Source organism: Cupressus sempervirens, chromosome 10 (assembly GCF_028749045.1).
Source record: "Cupressus sempervirens isolate cs-2001-9-10 chromosome 10, ASM2874904v1, whole genome shotgun sequence".
NCBI lineage: Eukaryota > Viridiplantae > Streptophyta > Pinopsida > Cupressales > Cupressaceae > Cupressus > Cupressus sempervirens.
The window spans coordinates 846,039,416-846,052,763 of NC_143127.1; the positions used below are offsets into that span (position 1 = coordinate 846,039,416).

The 13,348-nt window shown below is 35.2% G+C and overlaps 1 pseudogene; it reads left to right on the forward strand.

Annotated features, from left to right (window-relative positions):
- Positions 1–7,271: 7,271 nt before the first annotated feature.
- LOC149536643 (G-type lectin S-receptor-like serine/threonine-protein kinase At2g19130 pseudogene) lies at positions 7,272–9,713 on the forward strand (annotated as a pseudogene).
- Positions 9,714–13,348: the final 3,635 nt, after the last annotated feature.

The window sequence follows — 13,348 nt, forward strand, 5'->3', positions numbered from 1 at the left end:
ACACATTTGTGTTACACATTTTGTTTTATTACACAAATATATTTAAAGTTTTTTTTTAAATAAATAAAACATGTCTAAATTCCTATTAAAAATCAATACAGAATGTTCATTTATATGTATCAAAATCAAATATCAAGACTCATCATCAATGATTAAATATAATAAAACAATTCATTCTCTCCATCTTTCCAAAAAAAATTAAATAGCAACCTATATATTTTAATAAGTAATCAACAAAGCATCTCTATTTCATTAAACCAATCAACTGTAGCTTCTATGTTTCATTTCAAACTTTCAAGAATAATTTGTAACAAAAACACGAATAGACAATATGGATTTCCACGTGGTGTGTGTGTTTGTGGCAACATAGGCATCTAACATATCCCCTTTCGAGAGGCTAGCCCTCTCTACCTCAACCACATTCTCATTGGGACAATCCTTGCATCCACTCAGACACTCGTAACCAAAAATGAGTCAGTATCCATCATAATCAAAATATCACATCTTAATTACATCATCATTAAGAAATAAAATATTTACATAATCACATTATGAAATCATGATATTTAAAATGCTTTAGTGATATCATCATCATAAAATAATATCTCATGTTTTTCCATAAAATAACTCATTCATCTATCTTAAATTAAGATTGAATCCATTTTGACCAATTCAACATTTTCCACATAAGCAAGAAAATAAATGATTCTAGGTCGAGATGTTTAGGAAATGTCATGTCAATGGTACCTGTATAAAGCAATACAAAAATCATGGAAGAGAATAGTAAGTCAAATACAATCAATGAGTATATCATACGTGTACGATTGGGATCAATCCCATGACAATCCATGTTTCTATTTGAGTGTCTATTGTTGATCTCTTATATTGATATTGGTGTGCATTGACATGCATTGTTTTGTTAATTTTGATTTCAGGCCTTGTTAGGCCCTGGCATTGTCTTTTTATTATTTTGATTTTACAATGTGTAAATTGAATGTGCTAGATATAAACACTAATTAGAAATAGATGTATATGATAGCTCTCTCTCTCTCTCTCTCTCTCTCTCTCTCTCTCTCTCTCTCTCTCTCTCTCTCTCTCTCTCTCTCTCTCTCTCTCTCTCTCTCTCTCAAACTCCATATCTATATTTACCTACATTTATTTTCCCTATGTGTGTGCATGTAAGAGAGAGAAAGGATAAGGGTGATGGAGAGATGGATAGAGAGAGGGAGATGTGTCTAGATATGGAAGGGAAAGAGGAAGATATAGATGGAGATGAATATATAATGAAAGCAATAAGAGACTAAAAAACAGAGATATATGGATAGATCAAGAATTGTAAATATAGAAAGTGATTTAGGGAAATACAAAGGGTGACATGAAGAGAGATAAATTTAGAAGAAGAGATAGAAAGCGACATAGATGATGAGATATAGCAATAGAAAAGTAAGAGTAAATAAAGAGGATGAGAAGGAAAGATGGATAGAGGGACAAATAAATACAAAAGGTGTACCTCTCTCTATCAAGTTTTCTCTCTTCTATCTTCATTTTTCCCTCTATCTCCATCTATCCTCCTCTACTCTATACATGTTTACCTCTCTTTATCTCTCCATCCCTCTCCCTCTCCCTCTTCTTATACCTCTATATCTATATATATTCCTCTTTATCTATTTTCATCTTTCTTCTTTCATCTCTAACTTTTTTCTCTCATTCTATGACTCTATCTTCACCTCCCCCATCTTTATCCCTCTTCTTTATGATTGCCATCTATGGATATCTTCTCAAACTCCTTAGTATCTATCTCTCTTACTCTTTTCTCTGCACCTTATTCTGTTTCTATCCTTATATCTCCCTATATCTTCCCCCTCTCTCCATATCCCTCTTTCTCTACCAATCTCCCTCCATTTCTCTTTCCTCATTTTTATCTCACTATCTCTCATCTATCCCTCTATATATCTCTCCTCTATTTTCTAATGTGTCTTTATTTATCCATGTTATCTCTATATCAATCTATCTCACCATCTATATCTCTTTATATCTCTTCCTATCTATCTCTACCTCTCTATCTCCCTAGTTCTCTTTCTATCCTTACCCCTCTAGCCATCTCTATATGAATTTTTCTTCCATCCTCTCACTTTATATTCATCTATTCAAATCTCTCTCTCTCTCTCTCGCCCCCCCACCCCCCCCCCCTCCCTCTCTCTCCCTCTCCCTCTTCTTCACATTATCTCCATCTTCTTCTTTACTTATGTATCCTCTATAAATATTTACTATGTATAGTATTATTTAAATTAATATGAAGACATTTGATTCTAGAGTCTATATTTCTTTACCTCTCCTTGTTCCATCTTCTTACATATGTATCCTTTCTATCTTCGTCCTTTGACTCTATCTCCTAACATGTCCTCACCCACTCTCTGTACCTATCTCCCTCTCTCATCTCTATCTTCTTACCCTTCCTTACCCCCCGTCTCTCTCTCTCTCTCTCTCTCTCTCTCTCTCTCTCTCTCTCTCTCTCTCTCTCTCTCTCTCTCTCTCTCTCTCTCTCTCTCTCCATCTCTATCTTTTCATCTCTCCCTCTTCCTCTCACTCTCCATCTATATTTTCTATTTTTAGTCTCTCCCTCTCCATTTCATATCACTACTCTTCTCAATCTCCATCTCCACACTTCTCTCTATCCCCTTACTCTCTCTCTTTCATCTGTACCCCTCCATCTTTCTTTTCCTATCTATTCCCATCTCTCCTCCTCTCTCTCCCCATGTCCTTATTCCTCTCTCTCTTCTTTATATATTTATATTTTCTATCCCACTCTCTCTCATTTTCTATATACCTCACCTTCCCAATCTCCATCTTTTCATCTCTCTCTCTCTCTCTCTCTCTCTCTCTCTCTCTCTCTCTCTCTCTCTCTCTCTCTCTCTCTCTCTCTCTTCAAAATCTCTTCATCTTATTCTTTCTTTATCTCACAATCTCATTCTTTACTTATGTATCCTTTATAAATATTTACTATATATATTATTATTTAAATTAATATGAAGACATTAGATTCTAGAGTCTATATTTCTTTACCTCTCCATTCTAGAGTCTATATCTCTTTAGCACTCCTTGCCCCATCTACCTACATATGTATCCTTTCTATCTCTCTCCTTTGACTCTATCTCCTAACATGTCCTCACCCACTCTCCATACCCATCTCCCTCCCTCATCTCTATCTTCTTACCCTTCCTCACCCCCACCCTCCTCTCTCTCTCTCTCTCTCTCTCTCTCTCTCTCTCTCTCTCTCTCTCTCTCTCTCTCTCTCTCTCTCTCTCTCTCTCTCTCTCTCCCTCCCTCCCTCCCTCTTTCCTTTTTATTATCTCCTAGTCTTTCCCTCTCTATCTCTATCTTAAAATCTCTCCCTCTTCCTCTCACTCTCCATCTATATTTTCTATTTCCACTCTCTCCCTCTCCTTTACATATCCCTACTCTTCTTAATCTCCATCTCCACACTTCTCTCTATCCCCTTACTCTCTCTCTTTCATCTACACCCCTCCCTCTTTCTTTTCCTATATATTCCCATCTCTCCTCCTCTCTCCCCATGTCCTTATTCCTCTCTCTCTTTCTCTCTCCCTCTCCCTCTCTCCCTCTCTCTCTCTCCCTCTCCCCCACTCCCTCCTTGCCTCAACTTATATTTCAAAAGATGATAAAACAACATTGTCAACAATATTAAAAGAGACATCCATACTAAGAAAAACACTTCATAATCTACTCCAATATATATTTGAAATAGAATTTATATTCCAAATAAATGTGAGAATTAAGTAACTCCAACCATAAAAATATTCCAATGCCTTGATTATCATACTTTAAGAGAATTGCAATTAAAAACCATGTTATCATTTTCACTAATACCATGTTGATAAAACTTAATTTCATTCTAATATAGCTAAATATATGTCATCATAAATTTTATAAACCATCATAAGTATAAGAAAAAGATACATGTCATCAAAAGCTTTATTAACATCAAAATTATGGAAGTCTCAATTGTTTCATACTTCACTACTAATTTAAACAATATTAAATAGCATAACTTAATAATAAAAATCATCATCCTTGTTTGCTTGAGTTTACAATCTAGTTGGAAGTTTGGTGCCTTTTTTGAACTACAGAATCAAAAGTGGATTTAAAACTCACCGCCATATTGTTGTAGAAATGCACATGGTGTCATTAATAAAGTTCATAGAGGTCATACAGAGGAATTTTTCAGTGTCCACATCAATGGAAGCACATTAAAAATAATAAGAGCAGCTGAGCCTAGAAAAATAGTTCCCCAATTTCACAACTAATGACATTGATGACTATCTTCTCTTTACTGCCATCGTCATTATCTTTGACTCTAAAGCTCAATAGAGTATTTGATACTCCCTATATAATTTACTTTTGAGATAGATGCTCAAACTCAAAAATTGCTTCCCCAACAAGCTAGGTGAGCAAAATAATGGTGTCTTTAGGTCCCAGCCAAAGAACTTCAAATACTATGCATATATTTATTTATTTTATCCCATTTCTCTCTCAATACTTTTCTAATTCTAGATTCTCTTATATCTTTCTATTCAAACTCTAACTTATTATTACTGAAAGTAATCATTATATCCCTCCCCTACTGCTTATCTTTTAAACAATAGTGTAATTGTCAATCCCTTATCTCTCTACTAGTATTTGGTACACCTTATGCCTCCATTCACCTTATATCTCCCTCTCAAACATAGAAAACAAACAAACATGGTGAACCCCTTATCAAAATTAAATCTTATTAAACATATACTTTCATACAATCAAAACAATGTGAGCATCATGATTGTGTTGATTTTACACCAAAATTTGAAATTAAAAACAAATCTCGACAAAAAATTAAAAATGATAGAAATATTATTTGTACGCATAATTGTTTTATAAATATCTCAAAAAATCTTATCAAATAAATAAATGAGAAACAATATTAAAATAAAAGAAATGTCAATTTAAAAAATAAGAAAAACTAAGACAACTTTTTCATCTATTAAAAATAATGTAGATTAAAAAAAGAATTTATTGTAATAAATAAAATATAATCATCTGTAGTAATTAAAATATTATGTTATTTATAAAATTTTAAATAAAAGAATTATAATTATATCTGAATTCAATGAAAAATACTGTCTAGAAAATAAAGTAACTTCCAAAATATTATATCAAATAATTATAAACGTTTGTTATTAAATGAGCAAATGAACTAAATTTGAACCATAAATAGTGAAATTCTTTTCACGCCGGTAATATTTTCCTCATCGCTATTATTCAACAAGTGCTAGATAGTGGCTTGTATTTGCCGTAAACTATAATAGTTTAATAAAATTGAATAGTATATTAAAATTAATAATTAATAATTATAAAAGAATCAATTTATTTGATTCTAATGATAATATTTAATAATGAAATTGAATTTTAATTTTAATATTTTTCATGAAATCCTAGATACAAAAAATATTAATATTCAATTTCTAATTTATAAAAATTATCATTCTATTGTTAAAAATAATTTCATATTTAATATTTTATAAATAAAATATATTTTAATATATTAAATATTCATTAATTTATAATTTATAATATAAATATAATGATCTATCTTAGCTATTAATTTTTTATTATCATTTGTAATATAAATATATAGTTAGTGTTTCTACATTTGAATTCAAAATCTTTAAAAGTATATTTGATTCATTTAATATTTTCATATATCTATCATTCCGAAAATATTGCCTCATGATATGGGTGTTCTTCCTACAAATTCGCTCCTATAAGACCCAAATGTATAAGCCAATCATATTGAAATAAAATAATTTTATGGATTATAGAAATTAAAATTCTTTTATATATACCTTAGAAAATTTGTAAATTGAAATTCAAAATAAAAATATTTAGATGTGACTGGTTGGAATAAGAGAGATTAATCACTACTTAAATAGAACTGATTGAATAGTATATTGCCTACGGCAAATACAACAAGATATTCAATCACGGATAAGAGAGTCTTAAATAAATACAACTGATTAATAGTTATGGAGGAGGAGAAAAGATGAACGGCCAAAACAGTTCCAGTGGAAAACGGCTAAAAGGGAAACTATTTTGTTTGCTCATAATTGACCTGCAACTTTGTATGGGAAAAATCAAATTGACAATTTCCAACAGTGTGCAAACTATGGCAGGTTGCATTTCATTTTTCGAGCAGCAGAAGTTTCATCTCATGTTGGTGGATTGTGTCGGGGCTTCGCCTTAGCGACGATTTCGTCGAGTCTGTCTTTTGTAATTGCCCACGAAAGTCACACAAAGTGTTTAATTGAAATTTTAATGAAAATATGTATTTTTCTTGGCAGTGGGTACGCCTATCGTGTCACTAGCAGTGTAATAACGACATAAAATGCGTGCAGAGACTATCGAGACGTGATCGCAAATGTCAAAACACAGAAAAAAACTACTTGTATTCTATGAAAATGAACGAATATGATGAATACGACGATGGTCGTCCATGTCTAAGGAGTAACGTGTGCCGTTGATTGAATAAATCAGCTCGAGCAGTCCATATAAGGAACGCCTACGGCGTAATAGTTACAAAAGTCTTCGTGTTTGGTGACATTTCATGAGAGAAGGATTAAAAAATATAAATTAAGCAACAATCTTAGGCAACAATTTCTTACTTCGAATAATTCAACAAACGGATTTATTTCCAAGGTTTGACCCCCGCCACAATATCTTCGTCGACGAACGTTTTGTTTGAAGAAAAGCTTCCGAATTCACGTCATCCCACCGCATTGAAACTATATTAAAACAGAATTCTAAACCCTGCTAAAACTATATTAAACCATGAGATTATAAAATGAGCAAAGTAATAATAAATGATAAATGAAAACGAAAAGTTCAGGTACATTCAAATCAATTGTCTTGCGCTCTACGCAGATGATATTCACATTTGGAACGCCTTCCCCTTAATTAATACAATTTCTTTTTCGTGGAACCATTCAAAAGGAGTCCCGGAGTAAGCTTGTAAGTCAAATCATTTATTTGACTGATTCAAGGTTTAGGTGTTTACCAGCTTAGAATATTTACAGTCATAAATTTGTTCTGTTCAAATTTAATGAAATCCTCATGTGCAGCCCCGTAGATTAATATGATAGATAAATAGAATATAGTGGAAGCTTAATCAGAATATGCTATACTGAAAGCTCGTTCTTTGGACAATTGCTCTGGTTATCGAAATGACAATTAAGTATTTGGTCCTAGGAATTACTGCACTCAATAGTTGCCTTTCATTAGCACTAGATGGCGGCGATACAATTTACCCGGAGGCTGCGCTCACCGGAAATCAGACCATAATATCGAAGAATGGCACTTTTGAATTGGGATTTTTCAGCCCGAGCGAAACGAATAATTGGTATGTTGGCATCTGGTACTCTGGAATGTCTCCCAAGGTCGTTGTTTGGGTGGCCAACAGAGATAATCCTATCAAAGAAATCCCCGGTGTTCTGAACTTTACGAGCGACGGGCGTCTCAGATTGTCTGATAGAAATGGCTGGTCAGTTTGGTCGCCTGGTGTGGAAGGATCCAAGGCAACTTTAAACGAATCCGGTAATTTCATTATAACTGGCAACGAGTCCGAGAGTACTGTTTGGGAGAGCTTTGCCCATCCGGGAAATACATGGCTGCCCGGGATCAAGTTCTGGAAAGGGATGACGCTAACTTCGTGGAAGAGTTCGGGGGATCCTGCAAGCGGGCTCTTCTCTCTGGGAACCGACATGACTCCAGGAAAGACGCAGTTGGTGATGAACTACAACGGCACTATTCGATATTGGTCCAGTGGAGAGTGGACCGGGAGTTACTTTACGGACGTTCCGGAGGGGAACTTCTACAGCACGGGGTACAGACTCTCTTGTGTGAGGGTTTCTCCTTCAAGATTCTACTTTCATATTTCGTTTATCCCGTGGGGAAATATCCTGACATCACGCGTAGTGTTCGACGAGAATGGTGAATTAAAAGTCTACTACTTGACAGATGATGGAAATTGGAGTTTCATATGGTCGACATACAGAGGTCAGTGCAGTGAGTATGATATCTGTGGAGCCTATGGACTGTGTAACCCCAATGATGTGTGCAGTTGTGTCGAGGGTTTCACGCCCAAGAATGATTCTCAAAGTTGGTGGTCAACGGGGTGTTCTCGACGAAGACCCCTGCAGTGCTCCGCCACAGCGGGAACTACTGACGGCTTCTCTGAAACCAAGAACCGGTCCTTACCCGAAGAAGGTGCTGTCTCATACAACAACAAGGCAACAATAGAAGACTGCAGGACTGCTTGTCTCCATAACTGCTCCTGTACAGCCTTTGCTTTCGCAATTTCTGATCCACCTGTCTGTCGACTCTGGTTTGCCGATTTACTCAAAATGAGCGTTTCATCATACAGTGAATCCATCGTCATCAGGCTGGCTTCTTCGGAGTTGCCGATCTCGACATCAAAGAGAAGAAGAAAAACCACTCTACTTTTCATTTTGCTTCCTTCGGCCGCAGCTCTCGTCTTGGTCGCATTTATTGTTTTGAAACGACGAAGACAGAAGAAGAGAAGTGTAGAAGAGGACATGCCCATCCTGCTGAAGATGTTCACTTACAAGGAGCTGCGTAATGCAACTGAGAATTTCAAGCATAGGCTGGGAAACGGAGCATTCGGTTCGGTGTTCAAGGGAACTCTGCCGGATAGCACGCTTGTGGCGGTCAAGAGATTGGAGGGTTCGGCAGGAGCAGAAAAGCAATTCAGGGCAGAAATAAACACTATAGGCAATATACAGCATGTTAATTTGGTAAGGCTGTACGGATTCTGTGTAGAAGGCACTCAAAGGCTACTTGTGTATGCTTACATGCCCAATGGCTCTCTTAATTCTTTTCTCTTCATAGAAGAAGAAGATTCGGAGAACTTGTTGGATTGGAAGACCCGGTTTCAGATCGCTTTGGGCACCGCACGAGGACTAGCTTATCTCCATGAGGAATGCAGGGATCAGATCATTCACTGCGATGTTAAGCCTGAAAATATTCTTCTGGATGGCGACTTCAACCCGAGGATAGCTGATTTTGGGTTGGCGAAGCTGGTGGGCAGAGATTTCAGCCGTGTATTGACGACAACAAGAGGAACTCCTGGATACTTGGCCCCAGAATGGCTCTCTGGCCTTCCAATCACTCCAAAGGTGGACGTATACAGTTTTGGCATGATGTTGATGGAAATTATATCCGGTAGAAGAAATCTGGATTGAACAGTGGAGGAGAGAAGCAGGTTATACTTTCCCACCTGGGCTTCATCACAAATTCAGGAGGGTAACATAATAGGCGTGGTGGACAGAAGGATAGCAAGTTCGGCGAGTGTTGAAGAGTTGAGGAGAGCAGCTATGGTTGGGGGGCTGTGCATTCAGGAGAATGAAGATAGGAGGCCGAGCATGGGAGAAGTGTTGAAGATATTGGAAGGGACGATGGAGGCTCCTGCGGCGCAAATTGCGAGATCCCTTCACGTGTTGTTAGATCAGATCGAAGCACACGAAGGCGATGCCCATGCGCAATATGCATCCATGTTAAGTCATTTAATCAAATAGTTGTGAATATAATATTGAGCTACTAAACTGAACTAATGAGAATAAGTGTTGAATATGGATTAAATATATCTATTGTGGGAAGATGACACTAGATTCATCTTATAAACAATGCATATTCAATGATAAATAATGTACAAGAAATTCTTTAATATAGACAAGATGTTGAATTACAAAAGGCAAAAGAATCAAGTGTACAACTAATATTGTTTGATATTAAAAGTGGTTTATAACAATATATTATTGGATGAATGGAAGTCTTCTATTTTCTCATTGATATTAAATTTTAAATCTTAATGATATAGTGGATATCGTATGAAAATTTAGACAACAAGAGTTTTACAACCAGTCTTAAACATCATATGTTAAGGGAAAAGTTAAGCTTGGACAAAGTAAGTCAGTTTTTATTATTTAATACTTTTAACTTAGGAATCAAACCTTAGTATATAATGTTTAAGCTCTCCAAAATTATGAATCCAATTTTAAACAAACAAGTATAGTTTTGGGAAGCGGGTCAGTATTTGTATGGAATAAGAAGATAGGAAGTGATTGGGTGAAGTAGGAGAGCACCTTCATTCTCTAGAATAGAGCAAGCTTCGGGGTGAACATCTCTTAGTTCGAGGGTCTTAACTATATTTAATTGAGGAAAAGGACAGCTAGGTGTTGAGAAAAGCAATCACAGATAGACCCAAATAAACACAGAAGACACTGCTATTGGAGAGTTGATATACAATCCCTAGTCATTTTGATGCAAGGATGGAGGTAATCTAACTGTTCTTCTAACCAAAACTCTATAACTAGGCTTCTTCCAAGCCTTCCAAACACAGTACCATCAATCCCTTGGGACTCTTCCAAAGCTAGAGACCAGGTGGTTAGCCTGTTCCTCATGCCACACTCACCTCTACCAAGTATCTCTACCTATACCTTCACAAACCCAAACAACTATCTCTCACACTACACAACACCTCCACTCCCTTACACCTTCCAGGATCATTCAGATTTCCACTCCCCAAATTGCTTCTAAAAGGCTTAACTCATTACCAATAAAGTGATTTCAAAATAAGGTTCTATACACCTTGGTGGGCTCCAAACACCAATTCCCATAAAAAAACCTAAAGAGGGCTCTTCCTTGTAGCCCTATCTTGGGATTTAGGTAAGAAATTAAAATCTTTCAATCATGTACCAATACTAAAGGGAGATTCAAATACCCAAAATTGAACTCTATTAAATTCCAAAATCTTAGGTTCTAAATTATTCATTAAGGCATATAACTCACAGACCCTAATCTAGGCTAATAGGCCTAAAGAACACACTCAAACTATAAACTCTCAAAATCCTCAAAGAACTTGAACAAAAAAACTTCAATACATTGTTACCTTCAAAACCTTTCAAACTACTGACTTTCAGGCTTCTAGTCATTGAGGAGATAACCAAACCTTCAAACCCTTATCTCAATGCGAGTTTCCTTGTTGAATATAGAGACTAGCTTCCAAACTCTAGTAGCTCGTCTACTCCATTCTTCCAAGGGAATATTGAACATCTCATTAATGTATACAATCCCTTAAACACACATGCCAGCCTTAACCAAACCTCTATGACATTTTTTTCAAGAATGTTGATTCACTCTATTTACTTGCAACAGTGGGTAACATGCTAATTCTCAGCTAACTCCATGGTATAGAATAAGGTTATGGTGTGAACAAACAAAATAATAATGGAAACCTTTACAACTTCCCTAACTTCACACAATGAAACATGCAAACCATATGTTCATTGCCCTCTCGATTTTACAGTATTTACTGTCAAAATAATGAGTAATGATATCTTGTTAACAACCCAATGGTACTAAGTGCATCAACATTCATTCTAGACTTCATTCCATCATAAAAGAAACTTAAGGATCATCATAACCACAAAGCAAAGGAAAAGATGTCAAGACAACAGTCTAATACTAATGTATAAGCAATTTTTTTCACAAAACAAAAACAAGCTTTTATTAATTAACATAATCAGATTTTCACAAGCTTTTATTATACAAAATCATACATTATACTCCTCACCTTTCTTCTCCACATATCCTCCTCTATCTATTATCTTCATGAGATTACATTGCATTAGTAATGGAAAACCTTTCACATCACCAAAGGCTCATCCAAGATGGTTGACGTTCCATTTTCCAAAACTTGTCATTTTTGCAAAAAAATGTTGGCAACAACTTTTTTTTGACAATTTTACATTTTTTGCACATTTTGCATTTTATGCTCCTACATGCTTTCTTGGCACCTTAAATAGGTCCAAAGACTTATCATGATAATCTAATACTACATTATACTCCATTTATGGCCTTGTATGGCATTTTTCCACTTTTAGGGACTTTGACCCACTTTGACCCACATTGATTTAAAACATAACCTTGATCAACATGACCTTAATTGGATACTTGATTATAAGAATTGAAATAACTATTACCCTAACCTATCATGACTCAAAATTCCAAGGAGATGGTTAGGGTGCTCCTACACCACATTCTACGTATAACCAAATGGATAATAAGTGTAATTTCTAGATTATAAATTATTTGATTATTAATAAGTGTTGTTGGCATGGATGGCTGGAGGAGGCTATAGATAGTTGCAAGAAGTTATGGATGACTTTACTAAGTTGGAGTCAACTTTAGTGGTTACAGCTATAGAGGGGGTGACCATGCATAATTAATTAATGCTAAAAATTATGTAAAAGCCATAATTTGATTATGAAATCCATCCATTTTATATTTGAATCTAATTATTATGAAGGATTTTTTATTTATTCAAAGAAGTTATTTTATTTGCAAAAATGAACATTTTGACAAGTAGATTACATTAGAATCAAATGAATCTTGCGTAAACATTAATATTGCTAATAAGTCTAGATGGTTTCCTGACATACAAATGTTATTAATAATACATTCCTCAAAGCATCATCATCCATTAGTATAAAATATTGAAGTAATGTTTCAACAAAGGTACTCATATTCCCTGCTAAAATATCCATAAAATACAAGGTTACACTAAAAGATATGAGTTCATCATAGGTAGTAATCATAGAACTTCTCAAAAGAGACACAACAAGCTCCATCAACAAGCTTGAGTTATTTGAAGCAAGTGCTCTACTAAAGATCATCTAATGCCAGTTTGTTTGACCTATGCTTTATACTTTTCTTCAAATACATAGAGATGATTGTGTAGATCTTCAAGAAACTTTCAAAGCCCAACATCAAACTAGAGAGCAACTTGAAGAGTAAGGAGAAGATGAGAGAAATTTGAAATGGTCATCTAGCACTTAATCTAAGAAGAGTTGAAAGTGCATGAAAAGATAGTCATACACTTGAGTCATCAAATACATTTAAGGATAATGTTACTCAAGGATGGCATGATAATATTAGGGGCCAATCAAATACCAAGCAAGGTATTTTTCCTAGAACATGTTGAGGGAATAAGGTCAGGAGGTGGAAAAGAGGAACCTCTAGAGCTATTGGGTATGAGGAAAGAACCAAAAAAACATGCTTGATAGTTTCTCTTCTAAAGTAGAAGGGACATCTTGGAAGGGGGGCTGATAAATAAGAGTCTTTCAAAAATTTGACATGAAAAAATTTCCACTCTAACAATTGAGCTGGAGCATCAGCATTTGACTTCCGGAAGAGTGTACTTAACTTATTCCATGATGATCAT